We start from the raw sequence: 20,219 nt of genomic DNA on the forward strand, positions 1-20,219 counted from the left end.
TGTGTCTGATTATGTTTGTATGTGTGAGTGTGTATGTATATGTGACTGTGTATTTGTGTGCATGCCGAAGGGTGTGTGTGTGTGTGTGTGTGTGTGTGTGTGTGTGTGTGTGTGCATGACTGAAAATGTGTGTGTGAGTGTGTATGCATACCTGAGTGTGTGTGTGTGTGTGCATGACTGAAGATGTGTGTGTGTGAGTGTGTATGCATACCTGAGTGTGTGTGTGTGTGTGTGTGTGTGTGTATGACTGAAGATGTGTGTGTGAGTGTGTATGCATACCTGAGTGTGTGTGTGTGTGTGTGTGTGTGTGCATGACTGAAGATGTGTGTGTGAGTGTGTATGCATATCTGGGTGTGTGTGTGTGTGTGTGTGTGTGTGTGAAAAGCATGATTTCCAGTTCTCTCAGGTAAAGACTTAAGGATGAAATTACTAGATCATATGTAAGAAAATTGTTTATTTTACTCAAGTGCCAGACTGCTTTACACAGTGGCTATACTGCTTTACATCTGTACCAGGCAAGGATGAGGGCTGCAAACACTCCTGTTCTTTGCCTTTCAAGTTGCCAATTAAGTTTCTGAAAGTTATTTTCAATATCTTAATGCATAGGGAGTGGCGTCTCACTGTGATTTTTAACTAGAGCTTACCTATGACTAATGATACTCTGCATCTTTTCACGGCCACATTCATCATCTCTGTATCTTCCTTGATGAAGTATCTATTCAAATGTTTTGCCCATTTGTATGATGCTGTTTTCTTATTACTGACTTTTGAGCAGTCTTTATAGATTATCTATACTAATCCTTCATCAGATATGAATTTTGCAAATATCTTCTCATAGCTTGTGGCTGGCTTATTCATCTTAACATTGCCCTCTGAGGGGAAGAAATTTGTAATTTTCATGCAGCCCAATTTGTCAATTTTTACCAAATACAGTGTAACTTCTTGTGTTGAATTGAAAAAAAAATCTGTGTTCACGCCAAAGCTTTCTTGCATCCTTGAGTTTTTTGCTTTACACACAGTGGCCTATGATCCAATTTCAGTTTCTTCTTGCATGTGGTATAAGGTATGTACTAATATTCATTTATTTTGCACAAGAATGCCCAATTATCGCAGCACCATTTATGGCAAAGATTATTTCCATGATTGACTCATAATATATAGTCCTATTTCTTTAGTTATTTTTAGCTGTTGCCCCAGGCCTGGAAACATATGCCTAAAAGTTTTTTCATTCAACCTGCAAATAACTCTTTTAACTCTTCATGGTTAAGAATGGAACCCCCTTATGATGTAAATGTCCAGCCTCCCTTCAAGAATCCTCTTTTTTGGGGGGTTCCCAGAACTCTTTGGAAGCTCCTGTCCTGCTTACCAAGGACAGCCACATTTTATTTTGAGTCCACAGTGTATTATGGAACAGAAGCTCTCTGCCTTCCCCAAGAAATGGGTAATCTCTATTGGAGCTGGTGTGGGTTTTGGGTCTCAGAGTTCCTTCATTGTGCTCCTTCATCTACAGTGAGATTTTTATCTTTCGATTGCCTCAGCCTTAATGTGTCCACATCTTTGCCTGCTTATTAATAAGCATAAACCCCTCCAAACAGGTTTATGATTTTGTGAAGGGAAAGGTCCAAAGGAGGGCTTCTTCCCCTGATGTGTCAGGGGCTGTCGTTGCAGACGTGGGAGGGCATTCCCTCTGGCATCCTTGAACACAGTCTTTTTTGTGGGTGTGAGAAGGGGTTCTGGTTGAAAAACTCCATGAGGAGATATGCTATGCCTTTGCCCACATACTCTCATGTGAGCCAATAGCCAATCTTTAGCAATATGTTACAGATTTGAAGACAGTTCATCCTTTCCTGAGGATCCTGGGGGTTCCATCTTGTATCTCCTTGTTAAAAACAGACAAACAAGCAAACAAACAAAATCAAACAAACAAACAAAAACCCCAATCAAACAAAACTTCTTTTTACATGGGAGTAGGGTCACATGTTTTCCTGGACTCTCAGCAGTCAAATGGGTTCAAGGAAAGTTAGGAATTTTAGTTCAATATAGTCCCTGGTAGAGTAGAATGGTGCCCTATATTGTGATGGATGCTAAACTTCCTCTTGACACAAAGCCTCCAAGCTTCTAGCAAATACTTCTCTCCCCTTTGGACACCTATAGCACATAGTTCAGATCAACAGGCTGGACGAATATTCAGCTTGCCCCTCAAATAAGGAGGAATATTAAGCTCACCTCTTACACAGGTATTGAGGTGTTGCTTGACTGACTGAACCACGAGAAGTATTTGTAAATACGTGTATAAACCCATAAATCTCATTTGTGACAGTACCTTCTATTTTGAGGCAAACCTCAGCTTGGAATTATTCTATTGTATTTTTAATGCTTGGGTTTCTTAGCATTCTAAACTACAGAAAAATAATGTGGCACCTGTATTATCTTCTACAGACTTCTGTAATAGATCACATGAGACAGGTGGTCTAAAATAAGATATCCAACTGCTTAAAGTTCCAGAGAGCATTCCACGATTAAGGCATGGGCAAAGTTCAGAGGCTCCCAGAGGACAAAGCCCACCTTTCTCTCAGCTAGTGATTGTCATTTCCCTTGGTGTGCTTGGCTTGTGACAGCATCACTCCAACTTCCACCTCCATCTTCTTGTTCTCCTCTTCTCTGTCTCTGTATCGACTTCTTATCCTACAAAAGCATCTTTTAGTAGTGTTATATTCTACCCTAAATCTAAGACCCCTTTCCCTTGACAGTGTCAATATTATCTGCTATATTCCTTCTTAATAAAGTTACCTTTATGGTGTCTGAGGCTTGAGAGTAAGTGGACACAAACCATATATATGGTTTATGGATTTTTATGGTGTGTGTGTGTGTGTGAGAGAGAGAGAGAGAGAGAGAGAGAGAGAGAGAGAGAGAGAGAGAGAGAGAGAGAGAGAGAGAGAGAGATGTGTATGTTATATTTTTCTTGTGGCCTATAATACCACTGCCCCATGTTTAACAGGTCACAGGAAGCACATTGTTTATACGAGTATTTATCTTGAGTCCCCCACCTCCACTCCATGAACTGAAGCCTAGGGGAGCTGGTGGTTATTATGATTGGTGCCTGACAATTTTCTAAGTTTTACCTGAAACAGCGTGGCTTAATCAACTTAGCCATTTGCCAATGCTTGTTCTGATATGGCATGGTCTGGCCTACCAAGGTGTTTTCAATCCACCTTCAATGAACTCTAGATTGATCTGAGATCTCAAAGTAAAATGGCAAGATCACTGCCGTAAAACTCATGGAAAACTGAGACAAAACTGAAGCAAGAGTAATCCATGACACGAAGTCATCTTACTGGTGAACATAGCCATCCATTTCTGTGAGGGAAGACAAACTCTTTTTACTTGTTTGTTTGTGTTTTGCTTTTATTATTATTGTTTTGTTGTTTTAGTTTATCTTTGTCTGTTTTGTGTCTGCTGTTAATGGAATGAGCCACTGAGGCGCCATGATGATTCACAAAACTTAATTTTAATGTTCAAAGAGTTAAGAACCGTGTTCATTTCTCAGTCAGCCCATTATTTCTCTGCCTCACTTTCCCAAGCAGCTACAGAGAAATAATGCTGCTTGCCATCTGAGAGTGCCATCCTGAAGAGTCTGTTAAGTGTGGAAATGTGGGGAAACAGGGAAAATGTGCTTTGATAAATGTCAATAACCTGTGACGTCATTGTGTGTGTGTGTGTGTGTGTGTGTGTGTGTGTGTGTGTTTATGCGTGCATGCAGGCATGAGGCAGAAGGCTTTTCATAGAAATGTCAAAGCTCATGTCTGGACTGCAACCAGATCTCTTGACACAGGAATCAGCATCTGAATACACAGTGCACCACACTATCGCCCAACACTCCTGTCTCAGCCTCCCCACTGCTAAGATTATGGTCACAAGTTACTGTGTGTTTTGCCCACTGAACCATCTCCCCTGTGACACCATCTTGATGGCCAATGAACCAATAAACCACTTCCCACGTGGAAGAATAACAATGCTTTGGGCTATTTTTCTACCCATATAAAAATGACAGTGACAAAGCGTTCCAGTATAGACGTCAGGAGCAGTGGATGTCCCACCACCTAGTCATGTGGCCTTCAGTTACACAGCTTGTCCCTCTAGGCTTCAATCTCCTTAAAGAGCAAGCCAACCATGGCACGAGTTTTTAATATCTCTGAGCCTCTTTAAGTGCATGTGTGCATGGTTTTGTTGTGGTTAGCAGCGTAAGTGCCAGGAAGCCTTCAGATTTTCTTCTCATGTATCCTAGAGCCTCACCAAACCTTTTCTTAGTTCGGCGAGCAGAATGGTCACACTCCAGATGATAAAGGTCTACATTTGCCAGAAAGGAAGATCAAGATTTGAAGGTGAAACAGACCGAAGAATATATGAGGGTTTTTTTTCCCCAGTGAAGAGAGGATTTGAGGTCTCCGTCTTTTTAAGAGCAGCTGGCCTGACCCCAAGCCTACTGTCACACCATCCAGTGTTTACGGCCACTTCAAACCCTCCCAAGCACGCATTTCACAAAAGCGGGCCTGTCCAAATCCCCTGTGATGTCTCCAAAGGGAAAGTACAGAGTCAATAATCAGGGCCGTGCCTACATGCAGTTAATTCTCTGGTCCTCTGTTCCCTTCCGAGCTCATATATACACGTGTGCATGCACGTGCGCACATACTCACATAAACACAGCAGTAAATATATATACTGCTGTTTAATACACTAAGAGGTAAAATTACAGTTACAGCATTGTAAAGCTGTCTGCCACACAAGCGTGTGTGTGTGTGTGTGTGTGTGTGTGTGATAAATTTTAGCGTCTTTCCTTAAGGTCCTAAATCTTTAAAATGCAAAGAAGTGATTGGTTCTGAGACAATTAAGCAAATTCTGTTCATAGGCCAGATACGTGTTTTGCAGGCCCGGCTAGTGGCTTATAAAAACAGGAGCCCTTTCTCAAACACATTGGTATTTCAGAACTGCAAAGGCAGAACATTCATGGGAGTGTGAGACCTGTGCATGCATGCTGGTAGACGCCCATGACACCAGTCTGTAGCCATGAGAATAGGCCGTGCTTGGAGTTTGTGCCATTTCTTGGTGACTCAATATCCTGATAAGTGTTGATGGAGGCTCTTGGATCAAGACATTAGGGTGACTTTGATGTTAGAGATATGGTGGGTTATTTCTGCTGGACCAGGAACTAGCTAGAATACCAACACTGTGCCATTTGGATTTTTAACTCCCACTTACTAACTCCAGGCAGTGCACACCCACAACAGAAGAGGCTTGCTCATTACTGGAGGGTGATGTGCATGTGCTTGGGCAGAACTGTCTACAAAACTGTGTCCAAACTAAAAGTCACTACAAGCTGTTGTTCCTAGGGTGCATATGAGCCTTTAAGGGCTGACGAGTGTTTCTGTTCTTTTACCTGCAATGGGTTCTTTTCTTAAATGGGAAAGAGCCTTTGTTAGAAATTTCCTTCACAGCTGTGTTGGATGCATCACCTGGGAGTGAAAACCAGAGGCAAAGGGACAGAAAGAGAGGAGGGGAGAGGAGGGGAGAGGACAGGAGAGAAGGGGAGGGGAGAGGAGGAGGGGGGAGAGCAGTAGAGGGGAAAAGAGGGGAGGGGAGGGACAGGAGAGGAGGGGAGAGGAGGGGAGAGGAGAGGAAAGAAAGGGAGGAGGGGGGAGAGGAGAAGAGGGGAAAAGAGGAGAGGGGAGGGGAGGGAAGAGGAGGGGAGAAGAAATGAGGGGGTGAAGGGGAGATGGAGGGGAGGGGAAGTGAGGAGAGGCTAAATGAGGTAGATGATCTGAGGGGAGGGTCGGCGAAGGGAGAGGGGGGGGAGGGAAACAAAAGACCTAGCTTGAGTTTTAAGAGTTCCCTGGCTGCTTTTCCTGGGTGAGACAGTCAGTAGTTTGGCAGCAGCATCCAGAAGCTAGACTAGAGGCTCTACTGTTCTCATTGGTCGGCCTGTGGCTGTTGCTAAGCAGACAGACCAATGGCATGCAGAGCTGTTGGGGCTCCTCCCTTCTGGGTGGAGCCAGGCTAGTCCCAGTCCACCATTCCTGAGGCTAGTCTGAATGGAGGTTGGCCCAGGAGGCCTCATCTGTGGGACTGGTTCCACCTCCCCCTCCCCCTCCCTCTCCCCCTCCCCCTCCCCCTCCCCCTTCCCCTTCCCTTTCCCCTCCCCCTTCCCCTCTCCCTCTCTCTTCTTTTTGGAATCTTCGCCTTCGGTCACCTTTTTAGAGCCTGGAGGGCTCTAACTCTGTGCCTGGCATCTTTTGGGTTTGATTTTTCATATGTTCCCAAGTTTGTGATTCAGGTGTGTGCTTTATGTTTTAATAACTCTATTTACTATATGAACTCTCCTGAGAATACCCACTTAACATCTCCTACACTTCTGTCTTAACTATCAAAACTTGAATCTTTACACCATAACCAGAGACAGAAACCCACATGGGTGGAAAGAGAGAGGGGAGGAGGATGCAGTATTTAGCATCAAAGGGTAATTTCCTTGCTTCCAAACAGGGCTTTGGTTTATAAAATGAAAATTTACCAGAGTAGAAAGAGACCCCCACCCCACCCCAAGATACAATATATACAGATGGCATTGGGTATTTTGATCAATATTGATAATAACCATCATTCTTTGGGGACATACAATGTGGCAAATACTGCACATGCCATGCTCCATCTTACTTAAAGCTTGTTATATAAATGAGTAAATTGTGGCACAGCAGTGAAACAGCTGTACCAGACGGCAAGGCTGAAGCAGGCCTTGAATCTGACACTAGCCCCAAACCTGGAATCTCACTTCTCTGTGCAACAGTTCTGCTGTGGGCCCTGTGCTGTGAGGATTCCTAAGTCCCTTCCCCGCCGGGAACGGAGCGGAGTAAAGTCTGTGCTGGTGGCCATCCCACTCCATGCAATCCTAAGCATAGACAGCAGTACTCAGTGTGAGCAAGGTTGTCACCCTTCACCTTGTCTACCAACTCTCAAGTTGGGGTACCTGCTAAAAACTCCATGTTACATGTGTCTTCCCCAAGAGCCTGAAGAGATGAGGAACTTGTGTTTCTTTCAGAGTGAGCCTCATTTTCATCTTACAATGCACGGTCACCAGAGGCAGCTGGTTTGGTTGTGATGTGACCAGGACTGCATGACTTGTGTGTCTAACACCTAGAATCCAGTTCTTCATAGATGGCTGCTAATGCAGTCCTCTAAGATGGGACTTGAGACTTCGAGCAAGCTTGATGTGACCCTGGGAGCCCTATTCTAGCTGTGTGAGTTGTCCAGATGAGCACAAGAAAAGGCATTCATTTTAACTAGGAAGCTAATTTTTCTTCCAATCCATTGTGTTATAGCTTAAGCATTGTGGTGTTTAATAGGAGGCAAAACGATGGAAACTTAGTTACTAGGAGGACACTGAAGCACCGAGATGCAAGTCTCTGTTCGAAAGCCACATAGTGATACAGTGCTATATATGTATATATATATATCTGTCCTGTTGCTTCCCCACTGTTTAGTCAGTGTTTTTACTCTCTGCTGTTCATAAAAGAGTTTGAAGTTTTCAACATAAAACATCATGTTTTTAAAATGCAAGAGCTAGAAATGCACACCAACAAATTAACAAACAAATAAAAAAGCATGTGAGTGGGAAATGAAATCTCTTCTCCTCTTTGTTTGGAAGCTGCCTGACATGTGGCCCTCAGCCAGGAGCAGGCTTGGACAGTGGAGAAGCGGGCTCGGCTTGGCTTGTTTCTACCTGGCAGCCATCTACTTGCCCCCTAGCCTCAGTTTTGGGTCTGGTACGAAGGAAGCATTCAGTACTCAGCCTGTGGCTGCCTAGTAGGTCTAGAACAAAGGTCCCTGTCACCCTTCACAGTGGCCTGATCACACCCATTTCCAGTCTGACAGGGAGCAAGACATGGAAGGTGCCATTCTCCTGATTCAAAGGAGATGAGCTGCACTTTCTTGCAGGACAGACTCTCACAGAAGGTCAGAGCGACTGCATCTCTACCCATCCCCGAAGACTCACTGGATCCCAGAAAGATAGTACTGTCTCCTCTCCTTAAACCCCCAGCTTACACAGCCCTGCCAACGCCCTCCTTCTGCCATGAAACTTATCATCTACAGGGTTTTTCCTCAAAACTTCTACAAAATAAGAAATTGGGGCTGCAGCTAAGCAGATTATCATGTTTGTGGAGGCCTATTCTGTTTCTGGCTGTTTTCCCTAGGAATTCTCTTGGAAGCCTTGAATGGATGTGGAAGGCTGTGTGCTAAGTAGCCTTCTGCCTGAATATCCATCCCTCCTATTGCAACCTCAGCTCCCTCTTAAGCTTTTCCCAGTAACTAGCCAGCCTGTGCAGAGCCAGGCCTTTCCTGCTTGGGTCTTAGATGTGCTGGGACAAAAGTCCTTTCTCCTTTCTGTTTTTACTTGCTTGGAACGCGCTCTACTTCTATGCTAAAGGGCTCCTGGAACAGATGTAAACATCGCCTCTCTCACACAAGTAGGAAAAGCATTGTACCATGAAATCAGGCTTACACTACTGTCCGCCCCACAAGAGAGGGGTATTCGTGTTTGTGGCCTGGGTATAGGGCTGTGATAACCAGGCTTCATCTGGAACAAGGAGACAAGATGGCTGGGGGAAGGGTTTATAGTGGCCTCACTGCAGAGGTTCTGGTGCGGGCGGACAGGAAGAGAGCTGTAAAGCCTGGAGTCTTACTCAGGACCTGGCCTCCACACACACATGAGAGTCTGCACACATCAGTCCACTTTCCCTGGATGGGAAATTATATTTTATTAAAACTGGTAAAAAAAAAAAAATTAGCCGCTCAAAGACTATTGGTCATTCCCCCAGAGGCAAGAAATTAAGACCATATGCTCAGGCCTGGTCCCATTTAGGTGGGTGCAAAACTTAGGAAAGAAATAAAATCAACACATTTTTCATTGCTTCCATAATCAGGGCGTGGGAACATTGAAGTCCTATCGAGTTTTGCCTTGGCCTAGTGTAGCTTATGTTATTAACAAATCAAATGGTAAACTTCTAGTGTCCTTAAATTGAAAGACTTCATAATCAAGTACAACCAAGCTTTCTGTGGTGCTGTGGAGGCACCTGGTATTTCTTACACACCATCATCTCTCAGGGATGCTGACAACACCAGTGGAAGGTGAGACTTTTCAGTCCTTCTTTGGAGATGAGAAAGCCACGGGATGCCAAGCCCCCTGGATCCCGAATCCAAGTACATGTCCTGAGTGTGTATAGGTTAAAGCATTCTTTGACAGTTCATAGAACAGACATGTGTCACAGGCTCATGAACGCCAGGTTCTAACAGTATTTCTGAGTATCTTTTCCTTTTCTAATTTTTGCTGCTACTTGACCTATAACAACCTTGACATGTCCAGCCTCAGGCTTACTCACTGCTCTAGCCGGTAACTCGCGAGGTTAGCTCTTGAATCTCTGAGTATCTGAGAAAGCTTTCAGTCTCAAGATTTGTAATTGGCCTGAGAAAAAGAAACACCACTTTTTAAAAGAAATGTTCTGGGTCAAATACTTAAACAAAATCAATGAGTAAAAACAAGTTCATGAGAGCTAATGGCCAAACTTATTACTGGGTAAAGATATGAATCAAGCAAACAAAAAGACACTGCCCCCCCCCCACCAAGATACTCTCAGAAACCTGATCTAAGTATCTCAGAACTCCAGAGCTATACTCACCTTCTACCTTCCCTACAACTTCATCTCTAGCCTCTGAACTATGATCTTGAGAGGTTGAGCCAACCACTGGTATTTCAGTGGCAACCCTTGTAGACTTGCAGGTCACCTTCCAGACTGCTGTGCATGGACTCAAGATGAAGAATGCTGGGCTTGACATATCATAGACAGTGATGAACATGGACTCTCACCCTCCCTTCTCCACAGACACACTATGTTTGGCTTCATGTTGTTTCTCCCAATGGCTGCTTTCTTAATGGATACCAACTAGCTTGCACCCGTCTTCATGTATCCCAGCAGCTTCACCACCACCCAAGGGAGCATCTCTTTATACATATATTTCCCCAACTATTAATCAATCTGTGCACTCATACACCTCTTCTATTACCAATCCATCCCTCCATCCATCCATCTAGCCAATGTATATTTATTGAATCCCCACTGTGTTTTGCACTGGAGGGATGGAGTGCCTAAAGTAACAAGCCTCTAATTTTGCAATGTTTAGGTTTGTAGAGAGGAGAAGGCAGTGTGACTCTCCAGCAAATGAAACATCAAATTCCAATAATCTTATTCAATCAGCTTTTCCCCTTCAAAATATTTCCTCAATCTCCCATTAGAGATTGGCATGGGATAAAGGGGGGCAGATGTTGCTGTCGGCTGGTTTGGTTTGGCTGACCTGTAGCCATCTCCTTAGCAATTCCCTTCCAGTGTCCACCATGCCCTGAGATTACTGTTTATTTCCTTGTTTATGAGGTGATGTTCTTTTCTTATTCTGTGAGGGTGAAAGGCCTGTGAAAAGACAAGCAGTGTCTAGTTTGTCCAGGCCTGAACTCCTAATACCAGTCAGCGTCCCCAGAATCGCTGCTCCTCCAGTGCAGAGGGGAGCCACCATATTTGCTGAGTCAATTAATGGATATCCCCCCACAAACCTTACAAGGGCAGGTTTTGCACACACTCACCCACTCAGAGGGCATTGTTATTGCTTTGTGTTGTAATCATTCTAAGTGCCCTTGTCTACTATCTAGATAATCCTTAGGTTTGGAAGAGACGTCTTCTTCGTTTTAATTATTTAATCACTGGTTAACAATTAAATCCAAGTCAGGGCTAACTTGATGATTTTGCAACTAAATATGCCCCCCAACCCTACCACCAATCCCCACCCATTATCTCTCTTCCCAGAAATAGGTGTCTAGCATAAAACCCATGTACTTAGTAGTTGGCTATAAAAGTGCATGAATAATCTCTCACCTTGATCAAGGAAGAGTAAAATGGAAAACTTAATCCCCAGGTGGCTTCATGGGAACTGAAAAAAAAAATAAAAAATAAAAACAAATGGAGCTGCTGACATTGTCCAGTGCTTATAACATTTTCCTTTTATAAAACAATCATTATTTTTGTGCTCACAGCATGCTTTGTAATCATTTCTGGCCATCCTTCCCTACATCAGCATGGTCTTTTATCCATTTTGAGGAAGCTGCAGTTGAGGTCAAGAGTGGCTGAGGACCTCCTGCTTGAGACAAGGCTCAGCCCCGGAGTGGGTGAACATCCAGAAGAATCTTTGTGGTCTTTTTACTTCCTGGTGCAGAAGGGAGCATTTGTATCCTGGATGGGTTTTACCGACCAAGAGAAAAGCAGTAACCCTAAGAAGTTGTTGTCAGGGAGGGCATAGCAGGACCCCACCCCCACCCCATCTCTATGCAATGACCCTGGCAATTAAGGATGTCATCTCTCATTCCCAAATCATAGACAAAGTGGGGGCAGTTGGATGTCACTAGAGGAGACAGAAGATGGATAGCCCTGGGAGGTTCCTCTGTCCTATCGACGCAGACAAACTCGTCTCTCTGTCTCATTGCTTGCATCACCTTCAATTTGGCCAGATGGACATCATGGAGGAAATTTCATCTGGACCAGGATTCTTAAAGCACTAGCAAAAGGATCTTGCTCTTGGGAGAGAGGAGGATGGGGCCATTAAAAGTTAGGAGCTGGGGCCATTATGAAATGGCCAGGGCTGCATCGACGCACAGGGGGATTTGTGCTCGATAATGGGAAATGTGAACACAGGTTAGTGCTGTGATTACAGCATCCTGAAGGGGGTCCCTAAGAGGCCAGGGATAGATTAAAACTCACTCAAGCAAAGCTGGGGCGGGGGGAAGGGATCAAAGTCTCCCCCTCAGACTTTGGGAAGACACACATGGAAGAATATTGTACTCCACACGCTACCAAGAAGTGCCGCATTTTGAATATCACACTAGAAACTAGCAATGCGTATATACACTTAGAGTTGATAGATCTGTTCTGACTAAGATCAGTTATATAAAAGCCCAAAACAGAGATAATTGGAATATTCAGTGAAGAGTTTGCTGTTTTCTGCTAGGGTAAGATAGCTGAGCATTTTAATTCTGTACAATTTAGCAACACCTATCAAGAATCTAGGAAAATTTGCTTAGAAGCCTGCAAACATGGGGCTGGAGAGATGACTCAGTAGGTAAGAGTGCATGCGTTCCAAGCAAGAAGGCCTGGGTTCGAATACCTAGCAGTCACACAAAAAAATCTGAACAGTAAACTCCAGCCCTTGGAAGCAGAGATAGATGGCAAAGCTCACTGGCCAGCCAGCCTTGCCAGAAAGGAGAGCTGGTTCATTGAAAGTCCCTGCCTCATGGTTATAAGATGGAAAGTGAGAGAGCAAGACATTCTACATCATGATCTGGCCTTTGCATGGGCACACACACATGTCATACATTTACATATATGCAACACAGGGGGGGGAGAATTTATCCAAATTTACATTCTAAGGAAATATTTATATGTGTACGCAAATATGTATATGTGAGAAAGACTTTCTGTTGTGTGTGTGTGTGTGTGTGTGTGTGTGTGTGTGTGTGTCTGTGTGTGTATGTGAATATGCTGGTGAAAAAAATAAGGAATATAAAGATTAACTAACAGAGGAAATGGCAAAATCAATTGTGTATTCCTACCATGGTACTTAGTTAACCTTTAAATATAAAAATAAAAAATGTTTTCAAAGCAAAGTTAATGACATGGGAGAATGATTATGGCATGCTAAGTGAAAAACGCAGGTCACATTATGAAAACAGATAGGATGCAATTCCACTTCAATACAGAGAAAAAAGCTCAAAAGGAAATAGACCCAACTGGCCATAGTGGTTTTATTTACCACTATGGTAGATTGTAGGTGATGTTTTATATTCCTCTGAATAGTGTCTTATGTGTTCTGAAGTATCTATTTATTAATATGTATTTATATATTTATAAATAGATGTGTGTTGTATGTATACATAGAAGTGTGATGTTTGTGTTAGTTCCTTTCTCTTCCTTTTTTTTTTTTTTTTTTGCTTTGTTTTATTTATGTTAATCATTTGCCTTCCAATGAAATTTAACCATTTACTTGCTATTTATAAATAGATATGTTATATACATATATAAACGTGTGTAACCATTTATTTTATTAAAACTTATATCTATCATTTTATCCTTTTTGTTATAAAAATTAAGTGCTACTGGAATAATTTAAAAAAAGAGATCATAACTGCATAGAAAGTCAAGTTTTCCTGCATTTTCAGAGACCAAATCTGGTCCACAGGAAACCTCTGGCTTACACTCTGTTTTGGTAGCTGCTCCTTGCCAGGCTTCACTGACCACAGGTGGGAAGGAGAGAGAGGCTTTCCCATCAATGCTAAGACAATGCTGCCCACCCCGAGGCCGAAGCTCTGAACCCTGGGCTTCCACCAGGCAGAGGCTAAGTTCTCTCAGCTAAGAGTACTAAAGTGACCAGTTAGACTGGCCTTGACTAGAGAAATTGAGTCAATTCATTCATGACATCCAAATGTTGTGTGAAGTAGGGTTCTCCTACTCACATTTGATCCACAGCACACTCTGTTGGATAGAGGTTTGGAAATAGCATAGCATCATGTACCAGGGACGTGGGTCTGAGACCTATGTCTATTGCTGTGATAAAATCAGTCTCAAACAGAGGAAAGGTTTCTCTTGGCTCACTGTTCTAGGCATAACAGTTTATGGTCATTTGGCTATAGGGACTCGGAGTCTGTGGTGAGGTGAGGCAGGCACATCCAAACAGACACTGCACTGGGAACAAAGCCTATCACTTCCTGGCAGCTGGGAATCAAAGCAGAGAACAGGAAGAAGTCAAGGCCTCAACATCAACTTCAAGGATAGGACTCACCCTGACTCAGTTTCTTCTATTACACTCTACCTGTGAGAGTTCCTACAGCATCCGAGCACTGCCTCAGGTGGCAGGCAAACCTTCAATTCAGGGACTTTGGAGGACAGTTCAGAACCAATTACTGTCATGGCCAATGGTTTGGAATATCTTAATTCTGGTTCATTTTAGCCCTGTCCCTCACACAAAGTAATTAAATACTCCTAATTTGCAGTTTCATTACTTGCAAAATAGTAGTAATCTTCCAAGATTATTTTTTTAAGTCTATGATTTTTTTTTTAGGCCATAGCACAAAATGTACACTTGTCTTTCTTTTACAAGCTAGAATTTTCCACTTCAGGAGCAGGGATGTCAAGGGTCTAATAGAGTGACTTTGTGGAAAGTGTGCAGACATTTACAGAGATTTGCCTGTGATGTTTGCCCACCTCCAAATCCAGGGCAGTGGACTCGCTGTGCCAGGCCTGGTCTTGGAAGGCTGCAGTGAACCGTGCAAACCCCGTGAGTGGCCAGCTCTCAGCACAGACTCAAGAAATTCATGGCTGTCATCCTAAGATCTGTACAAGTGATGCAGTGGGAACGACAGTCAGAGAAAGAAAGATCTGACTCTGTTCTCAAACCTCCCCTCAAACTCATTCTCTCTCCCTGTTTCTCCATCTCTCTTCCTTCTGGGCCTGAGATACTTAAGTTTTACAAATTCATAATCATTACATTGATATACTCCAGAGAGAGTTCATTCTGTGATCAATCTCCTTCCCCGCTTTCCGTTTCTGCTCTTCCTCTTGTATTACAGTAGTTCTCTGTAATAATTACTTCTCGACCCTTCCACGAGGCTCTTGTTATCTTATTAACAGAAGGCCATTCCTTAGATGATAATGCTCCTCTTTCTTGTGGAAAGCATATCAGCGGAGACTCACTAGTGGGGTGTTAGGGCCTGAGATTCCAGCTGCTCAGAAGACTGATGCAGGAGGATCCCATGGACTAGCAGAATGACGGTGTGAGTTTGAAGCCAGCCTAGGCCACTGAGTGAGACTGTGCCCCAAAATAAAAAGGTTAAAAGGCAGCTAGGGACATAAAGTCAGTTGATAGAGGGTTTGACTATCATATGTGAGACCTTAGATTCAATCTCAAGTATGAATGAGTGAATGAATGAATGAATGAATGAATGAATATATAAATACATGAATACAGCAATGAATGAATACATGAATAGATAAATACATAAACAGATACTTTCTGGAAATGGCGTCATTTAAGTTCAATTCAGACCCAAGTTTTGAACTCAGTCAAGTTATGCACATGCCCAGTAGATACCCGGATATGGTTTCTCTTTTCTGTGCACTGAACTAGATAATCGCAGCCCCCACCCATATGCAGATGTGAGGATGAAAGGATCTAATCATGCACAAAATGCTTACTGTAGCCCAACATCCAGTAAGGGTTCCATTAATGTCAATTACTCCCATCATTATCACTGCTATTAAATATATTAGATAAAGGCTTTTCATGACGACAGGAAGTGAGAGGAAGCCAATTCCATTTGCCCTGAACTGACCCTCAAATCTAACACAGACCAAGCCACAATTTCCAGCTCTCCAGGATGAGAGGACATTTTATGTTCGTGCTCTTCACTGCTAATAAGACTAATGGTGAGTTTGTGAGTTCTTACCTGAGATGTAGACACAGCTAGTTAAAAATCAAAGCCACCTTTTCCTCAGTTGACAAGTGTTTGAAACCTGCTTTCCTGTTCTTGGGTGGATCGTCCCAGATTGGGGATAGGGGAGGGGTTCCCACTGCCAAGCTTCACTTGGGGGAAAGCATGTCCTTGCATGCCACAGAAGAGTCTCCTGGTTTCAAGAGTTCAGGCTCAGATAAGCTTTGGACAAACACCTGAGGCAGATGGGAGGCTTAATTGAAATGAGCCTGAGCTTAACTATTTTATGAGGTACACCCATCGCTAATTTCTTTGGCCAAGTTTTCCTGAGCCTCCTCGCTGTGAGCACCCAAGAAAACCCATTCTTTGCTATGGCTCTGCAGGGTGTCCTGGCTATCACTCTGCCTAGTTAACCATTGTGAGCATCCAGAGCACACAGTGTGGATAAACACAGCCCTACCATCTCCGACCCATGTCAGCGCAGGAGCCATGCTTAACTCGCTGTACAACCCCATCTTGGAGTTCCAGAAAATCTTTCTGTTTCCTTAGCCAAGTCCTTCAGGCTGGGACCAAAGCGCCCTCTCAAACATAATAACTCTGAGGAACAAGGCAACACCTAGCCCAAGCATCTTGCCAAGCTCCTGTGTGAACCGAGAATGAAACAGACCTGTCTTGTGAAAGAAGAGGGGAAAAATTGCTAAAGCTAGCCTAGCATGTCTGAGGCTCTAGAATCAGTCCCCAGCATTGCATATAACAATGTCGCCTAGAGGGCAACTTGATTGGGAAGGAGATGGCTTGCCATCTTTCAGGAGGTTGAACAAGACCATCCCACACCAATGTTCAGATAATCCTGGAAACATTCCCGTGGTGACTTCAAGCTTCTAGACTGAAATCTTCCAAATGTATTTACTTGTATGGCAAGAATCATTAGCCGTGCATGCCAACAATGCTATTAGAAAATTTGACTCAGAAACCTGGTCCGGGGGCCATACTTAGGGGCCAGAGCAATCTTCAGAAATGTTGTTGGACTAACAGAAATTAACTGAAAAACAGAAGCTAGGTAGGCAATCACACCCTAAAACTCTTACACCACATTTGCATTACTGTGTAGAACATTCTAGAACAGTCACACCTCAGATAAAGAAGGGTCTGTATCTCATTGTCTGAATCTATCCAGTGTCTAGTTTCTACACTCTCCTCTCCTTGCCTCTCCTGTACTCTCCTTCTCCCCCCACTCCTCTCTTCTCTTTTCTTCTCTTCTTTGTATACATATGTGTACGCTCATATATGGGTCTGTTTATATGCATGTGTTGGAGGCAATACAGGAAATATAATCTTAAGAAGACTAAGAGAAAGTCACTGAGGGCTACTGTGTGCCCTTTAACGCTGATGCCCCTACCTCAGGTGCATTGTCTTGAGCGGCCTCCACACCAGCTCGGGATGGCATGTGTGCTTCATCATATGGCCAATAGCCAGTGCCCATGCAAGATTAGCAGTGATCACCTAAAAATCCCAAATCTGAAACATTATGCTACTTAAAGCTTTCTGAACATTGACCCGACGCCACAGTGGGAAATGCCATCCTGTAACTAAGCCACACAGGATGGCTTGTAATAAAAACACAGATATGTTAAAAAACACTGTCCATGTTTCCATCAAAGAGGGATGTGTCAATTTTGTTTATAAAACATCAGTGGCTCTCTTCTTTATACTCTCTTGTCTCCTCTTCCTTGAGGCACTTTCAAAATCTGAAAATAATCCGAAGTGCTCCAGTCTCAAGGAGTTCAGATTAGGGAGACTAACTCTGTACTAGAGTTTCCATAAGTGTTTTCTTACTCACAAAAAGAAGGCCATGTCTGCTAAGAGCCTATTTCAAACTAAAGGGAGGGTGGGTGGGAAATGGCTCCATCCCTGTGCTGATGTAAGGATTGCGTGAGCTGCTGGATTTGTATAAGGCTTGTGAATATAAAGCTCAGACAAACACGTGCATTGTCAGGTCCCTTTGTGTTGTGGGTGCCAGTCAAACAATCCAACATTTTTTTTTAAGGGTGATGTTGACACATGTCAAACACATTAACATTCCGATTGAAATGACTCATTGGCTGTAGAGTCAGTGCAGAAGCCCAGGAGGATGTGAGGGAGAGGCAGTGTGGATTGTTGAGAAGACTGTGACCTGCAGGCCTCTCTCTCTCTCTCTCTCTCTCTCTCTCTCTCTCTCTCTCTCTCTCTCTCTCTCTTTCTCTCTCTCTCTCTCTCTTTCTCTCTCTCTCTCTCTCTCTCTCTCTCTCTCTCTCTCTCTCCCTCTCTCCCTCCCTCCCTCCCTCTCTCTCTCTTTCTCTCTCTCTCTCTCTCTCCTCTCTCTCTCTCTCTCTCTCTCTCTCTCTCTCTCTCTCTCTCTATGTTGTCATAAAGACAGTAGCAGGGACACTGTTGCTATCTTATTGTTATTCAGACCAACATCATTGTTGCGCTGACTATAAGTGTGTTTGAGACCCGATCTGATGACTGAACAGGAGGATGCTCTTTTCTGATGGCACAGCCTCAGCCCCTTCAGCTGCATAACATATGGTGAACAGTACCACATCTTCCCTGGCTTTGCCCTCGGTCCCATTTTCTTACGTTTTCTCAAGGCCTTGCCCTACTCTCTTTAGGCTGATATTAAGAAGGCTAGGCTGGATGCTGACTGACGTCATGTTTGAATAATGCCCCCCTTGCCCTTCAAAGTTGGCTCTCCAAGCTGAAATCATCAATTTCAGTGAGCGATATCATCTCAAAAAATCAAGGTGGGTGGAGCTGGAGAGATGGCTCAGAGGTTAAGAGCACTGTCTGCTCTCCCAGAGGCCCTGAGTTCAAGTCCCAGAAATTACATGGTGGCTCACAACCATCTCTAATGTGATCTGATGCTCTCTTCTGGCATGCAGGTGTATGCGCATGCGCGCACACACACACACAAAAGAGGAGGGAGGGGGAGGAGAGAGAGAGAACATGAACACACTTCTTCGTATACTTACTGTTTGCTACTGATGTTTGTCATTTGGTTTAGCTTGGATTTTAGGGAGATATGGCTACTTTTGGGCCACCAATAAAATCAAATCAGACTCTATCATTAGCAGCTAAATCTGTCCCTGTTTGGATCAGTAGGTGCAGCCTCTTCCTGGTGAGGTCATCACAAAGCACACTTGCTGTGTGCTCCTCACTGTGAGTACAAAAGCCTCTCTCTAGGGTGTGGTCCCAGTAACTGTCTGAGTCCCCCAGGCCATGGCTGTGGGCACCATGGGATTAAGCTGTGTTCTTTGCATCCAAGTTCAAGGTCAACTTCTCATGTCTGTCACTGACCCCTTCCCAGGATGATAGACAATTGTCTTCCACCATCTTTAACTTTCTTGCACACACACCACTCTTACAAAGTCCCCAGAATGTCATAATCTCTCACAGACGGTCCTCAGACTCTGAGCCACCACACATTCTTCTGAAGATTGTAAACATATGGGTTTAGAGTGGGCCTCCCCCAGGACGTTGCATGTCCTATTTCCTATACTGTCTCTCCAAGATGAGAGCAGTACTCATCTGGCTCTCTTCTTCTGGTTCAGACCTTTAAATAGGCATTTGCCGCCCTTATTAACAAAGATAAAAGCTGGCTCACAGTCACGGCATCCCCGTGTCACTGGACAGAAGGGAAAGCGTCCATCCCTGCTTTCTAAGATGATTAATTATAGAAATGACTATGGCTCAGACAAAACCACCATGGAAGCTCACAGATTTCTAGCACATATATTCCACTTCATGGATTCTCCCAGGTAGTTACAGGCAGGACCCATCTGGGTCTAGAGATGTGTATAGAGGGCCATGCTGGATGCTTTAATCAGACAAGGTGATAGTATTCCATGCTCCATAGTCATGAAAAGTACTTGAAGATTTGATTTTTCCACGGTCGTCAAGACCCACCAAGGCTCCCTAAGCCTGAGTCTTGGTCCTGATGTGTGTCACACTATTATTGTTTAAGTTCAGTGACTTTGCCAACACATTGTGACCCTCCTCCATAATGACGCACTGTGGCCATATGCCCCATCTCCACAAGTCCTGGGCTTGCCGCCCATGCTGTCCCCACCCCTGACTCCCACTCTATGCACAAGAGCCTCAGCAGGCGGGACTTAATTCAGACCAGCTGCCTTTCTTCTGCTGCTCGAGATAAACACGGGCCTGAGTGCAGTGTGCTAGCTCTGCTGACCTCGTGAGGGAAGCAGCCCAATGGCAAATCCACCTAGGAAGCCTGGATCATTCTCTCGTGGGACACTTGATCTGGCTTTCCAGTTCAAATCTGCTGAGCATTTAATGTGGTGGTTTGTCTTGTCTGTTTACGACATTGTCAGCATCTATGGCATCTCTCCCAATAAGAGGTCACAAGGACCTTCCCTTCAACTCCAATTTCTGCTACTTTAGGGGTGACTATCCACTTCTTGGAAACTGCTATCCCCAACAGTTAACTCCATATGTCCTGTGATGCTTAATCGGAGAGGATTAAAAAAAAAAAATCCTATGTACTTTGTGGTGACGTTTGGTCATCTTTACACCATGTAATAAAAGAGAAATAGATGGGAATTTTGAAAAATAGATTTCTGGTTGACCACAAGTGGAGAGACTGCTGTTAGAA

General features: G+C 43.9%; 1 long non-coding RNA gene across 1 annotated transcript; it reads right to left on the minus strand.

The window, feature by feature from the left end:
• Positions 1-1,345: 1,345 nt before the first annotated feature.
• On the minus strand, positions 1,346-15,671 carry LOC311582842. Its single transcript, XR_014774267.1, has 4 exons — positions 15,584-15,671; positions 10,968-11,022; positions 2,566-2,685; positions 1,346-1,879 (listed from the first exon to the last, which is right to left on the minus strand). It is a non-coding gene; the product is annotated as an uncharacterized lncRNA (long non-coding RNA).
• Positions 15,672-20,219: the final 4,548 nt, after the last annotated feature.

The sequence above is a fragment of the Acomys minous genome, assembly GCF_964271855.1.
Source record: "Acomys minous genome assembly, chromosome: 14".
Classification (NCBI taxonomy): domain Eukaryota; kingdom Metazoa; phylum Chordata; class Mammalia; order Rodentia; family Muridae; genus Acomys; species Acomys minous.